Raw genomic sequence first — 8,936 nt, 5'->3', positions numbered from 1 at the left:
ATTAGTTTAATATTGTTAGTTTTATAGTTAACAGGAGTTACAAAATTTCCTATCCCTTCAGTCCATCCTTTCTGAAATCAGCTGGTTTTGAAAATCCTTGAAAGACATTCGCCAGATACCAATAACCCTTATAAAGTTGTCGTGAGGCATCTCTTCTCACAAGATTTTAAAGAAAACTTCTAAATTGATGCCCAGGAGAACCATCTAGAATTTCATCCCAGTCAACCACAAGACGAATTTACCACCAAACTTTCTTGAACCCAATTTTTAAACTCTGTGACTCATCTCCCCCTGTGTTGGGAGCCCCACAATTTTTGCCTGATGCTGTTTTAAGAGGGAAACTAAAGCAAACCACGAAGAGCTGAAGCATCGACTTTGGGAGCCGGAAGGAATGTCCAAACTTTTTCTGATACATGCACATTCTGCTGCCTTTAAGAAGTGGCGGGCCAACCTGTTGGTTGTTTCCCATATCAGGGAGCTCACTACCTATAAAGACGACTTTCATTAGACTAGGTTAATGTAGACTCTGTTTATGACGCCTAGATACCTGAAGAAATATCTAGGTCATGCTAGCCATTTTGTCTTTGGAACATGACTTCAGGGCCAGCATTTTGTTGGCAAAATAAAATGAAGCAAACCCAGGGACCTTCCTGAGGGCATGGTGGCCCCAACTCAGCCAGAAAAATGCTGTGATCTTGAACATTCTTTCTACATTCCAGTTGTAAAATCAGGCCCTTACTGCAGCTCTAAAGATGAGGCCTGGAATATAAATTCCTTGGTGGTTTCCCTAAAGGCTGACAGCTAGCTCAGGGAATGAGGGGTGTGTGAAGGAAGAGACCTGTGTTTTTTCAGTGCAGTCTCATGGGAGCAAGAGGAGGAGGCCTGGGTAGGAGAGAGGGAGATTTTCCTTCCAGGTAGAGGCCCCTGTGCGTAGAGCAGGCTGCCTAAAATCATATGGGGCCTGGTGGATTTGAGAACTCTTTTCAAGGTTGCCATATGTGAGAGAAATTGCTGATTATCTGCCTAATTACCCAGTATCCAATCTTCCCTTCTTCCTTACCAACAGAACCCATTTTGTCTGGAGCGGCTCTGTGCCCAGCTACAAACACTCACTTTCCCTGATTCCCTTGCAGCTATCCCCTGGTGCCTGTGACGTCGTGAGTGAGGGCCACTGAGGTGTGAGAGGGTGTCTTCTGGGATAATCTGGGAGAGCCTTTGCTTCCTGTTATGGTAACCATAGGCAACAGCGTGGATGAAAATTGACACCCTTAGGATTCACTCTTCAGCCGCTGCACCAGCTCAGGACCGCATCCCTGGACTGACTCCATGGGCCTTGTCATTACTTTCAGCTCAGTTCTCACTGCTGTAGAGCTCATACAATATAACTCTGAATTTTTCATCTTTGAGTTTGATACCTGAGGGTCCAGAGTTGGCATCAGTCCTGGGTGACCTCTGAGATAGTCTTCCTCATAGTGTTGGGTGGAAACTATAGAGACAAGATGAATAAGGACTGCTGTGTCTCTGATCTGGGAGACTTTCTCTGGGCAGGGGGAGCCCTGTGAGTTGGCGAGCATGTGCTGAGCCTACAGGATAACGGTGGTATAAAATGTCAATGGGAAGCCAAGGTGCTCTGTGCTGCTGTGACAAGATGATCCCACACACCAGACTCCCATTCTTGGTGGCCAGGCATATTCCGTGTGGGTGAGGGAGCAAAGGAACCTCTGCCCTTGGGTGGCTACTGGGCCTCCTGATAAGCTGGAACGGTTGTACCTGCGGCATTCCTGGTTCAGTTTCCTTCCAGCAGCTGAGTGAACGTGGTATGAGGTCAAAGTCTCTCTGCATCTCGTGAGTCTGAACGCCAGCTCAGACCCGTGACCATCTCTGTGCCAAAGACCCAGCTGATTTTAAGACTAATTAGCCACATCTTCCCTCTCCATGAACAATGATTATCTTATTAACCTTTTGTGCAGCCTTTCACATTGCCTTAGATATATTTTGGGGGGATGGGTTGGGGTGTAAATGATTTTTATTAGTATTATAATTATTAATGCTTTTAAATTAAAGCTTTCCTCATCAGTGATGATTGCCTCCTGTTGGCATTGAAAATATTAGCTCTCCAGGAAGAGTTGATGTGATGGTCAGGGGCCATTCCACCTGTCGTGGGCAGGGAGGTGGCACTGAGAAATGAAAGTGATGTGGGCCTGGAGGTCAGGGAAACTGGAAATGAAGTCCAGATGCTACTATTACAGTGGTGATGTCTTAGGGGATTTATTTGGGCTTGCTGAGTCTCAGTTGCTGCATTTGTGCATTGGGCCTAAGTCTCTGTGTAGATGAAATGAAACAAAATAGATAAAATGATAAAGCATCCAGGCACAAACACAGGCTTCCCACCAGTGTTATCTCCCTCCCTTCTTTCAAATCAATAGTAATATTAATAATATTAATAACATCATCACCATCGTCTGTGTCACGGTTTCCTCTTACAGCAGAGTTCAGTGGAGTGCTTGGATTCTTGAGTCAGACTTCTGAGTTTGAATCTTTAGTCTGCTCTTTGGAGCTGAATAACTTTTTGTGGCTCATGTGCTTCATTTGTAACATGGGGCGAACAACAGTACCTACTTTATAAGCTTGTTGAGAAGCTTAGTGAAGTTGATGATAAAGTGTCTGGCATAATGCTTGGCACATGGTAAGGGCTCAATACACGGTTACAAAAAGGAGAATGATTATAGGAGCTCAGGTTATGAAGCTGGCAGAGCTGGGGCTCAAAGCCTGACCCCTTGTCACTGATCTTGTTCTGTGCCTGGCACTGTGCTCAGCTTGAGGTATTTGACCGTGAATAAGATGCAACTTCAGCTTCTGTTTTCAAGAAGCTGAGGGTCTAGAGACCACAGGGTTCAGGAAATGAGAACATCACAGTTCTTACTCCTTTACTACCTTCAACTGTTTAGATTTTCCTCTCTCTAGGAAGAGGGAAGGTGCCCCAGAATCTGAATAGATGGTCATCCAGGACAAGATGATGGAGGCTAGAGGCAAATCTACGAGTTCCTGCTTGTTGTTTTCCATCTCTGCTGCATCTGTGTGCACTGCTGAGGTTCTTTGCCTCCTGGATTTATGTAACTTATCATCAGAGTCACGTCTATGTGTTTTGTTGATGCCATTTAAATTCTGTTACTATTTAATACCAAGAACATCTAAAAAGAACATTTTGAGGGACTTGAAAAATCCAATTGGTCTCTTAGTAATTCAATTTGTAGGAAATTGGAGAAGATCATATTCTGAATGGAGTGCTTTTAAATGAATCATCGTGGCTTTCCTGCACAGGCACTAGATGGGCTCAGATGGGGAGCCCTAGATGCAGTCTGTGTTGGTTGGGAAAGGCTCAGTTCCATGTGGCAGAAAATCCAAAATAATGATGGCTAAAACAAGATGGATGCTATTTTTCTCTCATGAAAAAGAGTTCTGGAGGAGATAGTTCATGGCTGAGAGGTGTCTTCATGGAATCCCTGGGGAGCCAGACTTTTTTCATTTCCTTGTTCTGCCATCCTTAGAATGTGGCTTCCTCCTGATGGACAAAGAAGCCTTTCAGACTCGACCTTCACCATTTGTGCCTGCATTCCAGGCACGGGCAGGAGGGAGGGATGAAAATGGCGTGCCCTCTGCTTTCAAGATATTTCCTAAGAGTCATAAATTACACTTTTATTCATACCCTCTAGGTCAGCACTTACTCACGTGGCCACATCTACCTGCCAGGAAGGTTGGTATCTTAGATCAAGCTGCTATAACAAAACACCATAGACTGATGGCTTATAAACAACAGAAATTTACTTCTTATAGTTCTGGAGGCTGGCAGTCTGAGGCAGGGTACCAGCACAGTCAGATTCTGGTAAGAAGTCTTTTCCAGGTGGCCAATTTCTTGTTGTGTCCTTACATAGAGGAGAGCAGAAAGGAGCGTGGAGCTCTCTCATAACCCTTACAAGGGCACTAATTTCATTCATGAAGTCTTCACCCTCATTATTATGTTATTTAGTCACTCAGTCATGTCCAACTCTTTGCAAACCCATGGACTATAGCCCGCCAGGCTCCTCTGTCCATGGGATTCTCCAGGCAAGAATACAGGAGTCATGGCCTCATCCAATCCTAATTACTTCCCAAAGATCGTAATTGTACCTCCTAATTTCATCACATGGAGGAGTAATATTTCAACATATAAATTTGGGGAAGACCCAAATATTCAGTCCATACCAGCTGGGAAATTTACTTTATTGCAGGTACCCAGGTAAAGTAGGTTTCATTACCATGGAAAGAGGGGATGAATGGATACTGAGGGGCTTGGCAACATATTTTGAAGACATGACAATATTACTTTCTATACCAGAAAAGGTTTTTTGTTTGAGAAGAATAACAAGGACCAGCAGGAGAGAAATCCCTAGTGCAGATGGAACTGCAAATAGGACATATGGGACTAGGAAAAAAGAGACAATTGCAAAGTAGGATTTAAGACAGAGTTGGAGAACCCTTGGAAGTCACGGAGGGCTGCAGGTCAGCTCCCTCATGTAACATATGAAGATGTAAAGGGTCGGAGGGGTAAGTTAGCTGGCATGTCAGAGGTCACAAAGTTCACTCTCTAGCTCCACAATTCACTAGGACTCACAGAACTCGGAAAAATGGAAAAGCTGTTATACTCACAGTCACAGTTTATTACAGTGAAAACATACAAGTTAAATCAGCAAAAGAAAAAAAATAGACCCAGGGTGAAGTCCTCCTGTGAGCTTTTAGTTGCTGTGTCCTTGTGTGGTTAATGGACAGGGTTTAATTTGCCTGGTTAAAAGAGTGTGACAACATGTACAAAATTTTGCTAACCAGAGATGCTCACCTGAGCCTGGATATCCGGGATTTCTTCTGGGGAATTAGTCCCCAAAGCAGGCAATGCCCATATGACTGACTCTATTTATTCAGTCTCCAGCCCACTTCTCAGGTCAAACTGACAAAAAGTGGCAAAGACCCCCATTATCATTCACATTGTTAACATAAACTCTTTGGTGTGGTCCAAGACCCTAGGTATACAGAGACACTCTAATCAAGCAGGAATTTCCCATGACTCAGAGATTATTTCTCAGCACTCTCAGGGCTGAAGGAAGACCTTTACAGTGTGCAGGGTTTGGGCAGCCCAGGGCTGCTGAGATAACCCCCATCGCACACTTGCTCAGAGTCACACATCTATGGTGGAGCCAGACCCAGAATATTCACCTCCTGGAGGACAATCAAGGGAGTTGACTTGCCCGTAGCAGAGGCAGATCTAGAGTACATGTCTCCAGATCTCCATCTAAGACGCCAACAGGGTTGAAAGTATGATCTGGGACAGTCATTTAAATTGGCTCTGACACTTAGAGGCTGTTTGACTTTCTCAGGTTGCTTATCTGTAAATGCGAAGAAGAGGAGAGGACTAGCATTTACTCAATGTTTCTGTTAAGGATGAATCCAACCATTAACATGTGGTTCTAGGAAGAGTCGGATAAGGCAATGGCAACCCACTCCAGTACTGGGGTCACACAGAGTCGGACATGACTGAAGCGACTTAGCAGCAGCAGCAGCTAGGAAGAGTGCCTGGCATACGATATGTGCCCAATAAGTGAAAGCCAGTATTTTTATTATCATTCATATCACATTGTTATTCTGCAGTCTCTTCTTATGTCTGTAGAAAGCTCCGGAGCTTCTCAGAACCTGGCTGTTGACAAATACCTGCTTGCCCAAGACAGGATCTCTTCCCAGAAGCTTGGCCACCCAGTAGCAAGCTGAAAAGGACATTCTGTGATGTCCTTGGAATGACTGAAGACTGAAGTCTCATCTATCCTTGGCATTGCCCATATTGCAAAGATTCCCTCAACATTCACTCTAACCCTGTTTTCAATAAAGTAAAACTGCAGTGTTTACATTCTAAAAAAGTCTGTTCTCAAGGTTCTCTCTGATCTTTTCTCATTTCCAGAAGCATTTCAGATAAACCTTTTTCCCTTGGAAGTGATTCTCTGCAATGCTTCAGTGTTCTCCGTGTTTTTCTAGAGAAATCATTCCTGATTAGCTTCTCTTGTTTGGTCAAACTCAGCCCCCAACGACAGGAGCAAAGGATTCAGGGATCTCTTCCCTTATTTGTCACTCTCAGGCTTTGTAATTTTGGGAAAGTCACTTATCTGGGCTTCAGTTTGCTCATTCCTAAGTTGAGAGGGAGATGGATGCTAAGATTCCTTCCTCTCTGTGCTCAGATGCTAAATGTGAACATGCTTAATCTGTGGCTTGGGCCATTTAGTCGTCACAAGTATACAGATAGCATGTGTATGCGCGCGCATGCACGCACGTGCATGCACGCTCCTAGAAGACAGGGACGCAGCAGGGACTCAGCTAATGCTGTTTATTCCCCCAGGTTCTCTGTTCCTAAGCAATCCTGCATCACAGGCCTGTCAAAGGGGAGGCTGTTTGTGTTGGGGTGAGAAGCTCTCAGCTGTACTCCACCCTCTCTCCACACTATAAATGCCAGTGCAGTTGGAAGGGGTGGAGGAGAGAATCTTCAATTTTCCCAGAAGCTTTAAAGTGGCCGTGGGACAAAGACCCTCCAGTTTATGGGCACTCCCCTACAATCCTGGCAATGCAAGGCTGAATTTTACCCAGAGACATCATTCTGGGTTTGCAAAGAAGTGTGCTGGGTGGTGTTTAAAAAGAGGAGGACCCCAGGAAGAAGAAAACAAGACTCCTGTTGATCCCTTCCCTTTCCTTCCCTCCCTCCCAAGGCTGTTGTTTTCAGAACCCAGTCCCCTGCCTGATTGGCTTCCTAAATTCTAGAGGAAGTGCTACCCCCAGCAGATAGAGAGCCTGCCTGCATGCCTTCATATCCCTCACTGCCCTGCGCAGCAGGCACCTTGCTCAGTTTCTTTTTAAAGAGATTTAAAAAAGGAAAGAGATGCTTTCCATGAAGCCTGAATAGCGGCACTTCTATCATTGGTTGTCATGACATGGGCTGACATGGGAGCAGCCCCAGCAATGGGGCTGACAGTTTGATGGGTTTAATTTTGGTGCAGATTTCTGCAAAAAGGCAACTGCTAGAAGTGCACTGCCATTGGCTAGGGAGGCTGAAGGGGAATCAGGCAGGTGGTGGGAGTCTAGTGTTGTAACCCATCGCAACAGCAGCAGCCCAGTGGGGCTGCTTGCAAGGGCTTTGTCTGGCACTGATACCAGCATCACTGGTGGTTGGTTTCAAGCTCTCAGTGGACTTGTTAATAATACTCAGCATTTGCCCTGCTCACTACTCACTCTCTAGAGGGGCCCATCTTTGGTGTCTGTCTGAGAAATGGAGGTAGACATCAAATAAATTACCCTGAGATGTGGTTGGTTGAGGTGGCAGAGGAATCTTCAATCCCAGTTCTTGGTCCTTGGTGCCAGTCACTCTGAAGCAGAGAGAAACAACGAAGTAGCACCATTTCCTCCTCCAATCTTAACCCCACTTGATGTTCTAATTGAGGTCCAGTGCACATGACAGAGGATTTAATGACAAGGAAAGCAAAATGAGGCAGGACTCCTTCCTCCCAGCTCTGCGCTTCTGTCCCCTTGTACTCTCTCCCACCGGGGTCTGTGAGATCTAACTTGGCAAGAGATGGGATCAACAAACCATTTGCTACCCTGGTCTCATCCACATTCTGACATCCAATTTTGTTTCCCTCCGAGCCCTGAGGATCAGGAACCCTATGAATTACCATCATGTATTCATTCCTCTAATGTTAGGTGGTCCTGCATGCTAGACACACCCTGCTAAATGCTGGAGCCACCAATTATATGTACATCCTGTATTTTAGGATCTGAACATCTGGCAGGGAGGACAGATAGGCAAAGAAGCACTCTTTGGAAATGCAAATTAAAGACTAGTTTGTGATGCCATTTTATACACCCCAGATTGGTAACATTTAGAGAGTCTTATGGGAATACCAGACCACCTGACTGGCTTCTTGAGAAACCTGTATGCAGGTCAGAAAGCAACAGCTAGAACTGGACAAGGAACAACAGACTGGTTCCAAATAGGAAAAGGAGTATGTCAAGGTTGTATGTTGTAACCCCACTTATTTAACTTATATGCAGAGTACATCACAAGAAACACTGGGCTGGAGGAAGCACAAGCTGGAATCAAGATTGCTGGGAGAAACATCAATAACCTCAGATATGCAGATGACACCACTCTTATGGCAGAAAGTGAAGAAGGACTAAAGAGCCTCTTGATGAAAGTGAAAGAGGAGAGTGAAGAAATTGACTTAAAGCTCAACATTCAGAAAACTAAGATCATGGCATCTGGTCCCATCACTTCATGGGAAATAGATGGGAACAGTGGAAACAGTGGCTAACTTTATTTTTCTGGGCTCCAAAATCACTGCAGATGGTGATTGCAGCCATGAAATTAAAAGATGCTTACTCCTTGGAAGGAAAGTTATGACCAACCTAGACAGCATATTAAAAAGCAGAGACATTAATTTTCCAACAAAGGTCCGCCTAGTCAAGGCTATGGTTTTTCCAGTAGTCATGCATGGATGTGAGAGTTGGACTATAAAGAAAGCACCGAAGAATTGATGCTTTTGAACTGTGGTGTTGGAGAAGACTCTTGAGAGTCCCTTGGACAGCAAGGAGATCCTTCCAGTCCATCCTAAAGGAGACCAGTCCTGGGTGTTCATTGGAAGGACTGATGTTGAAGCTGGAACTCCAATACTTTGGCCACCTGATATGAAGAGCTGACTTATTTGAAAAGACCTTGATGCTGGGAAAGATTGAAGGCAGGAGGAGAAGGGGATGGCAGAGGATGAGATGGTTGGATGGCATCACCGACTCAATGGACATGAGTTTGGATAAGCTCTGGGAGTTGGTAATGGACAGGGAGGCCTGGCATGCTGCGGTTCATGGGGTCACAA

This window comes from Moschus berezovskii, chromosome 7 (assembly GCF_049115385.1).
Source record: "Moschus berezovskii isolate FMDL1 chromosome 7, NW_MosBer_1.0, whole genome shotgun sequence".
NCBI classification, from domain to species: Eukaryota; Metazoa; Chordata; class Mammalia; order Artiodactyla; family Moschidae; genus Moschus; species Moschus berezovskii.
The sequence above is the reverse complement of the archived record's forward strand: the minus strand, read 5'-3'. Positions refer to the sequence as shown.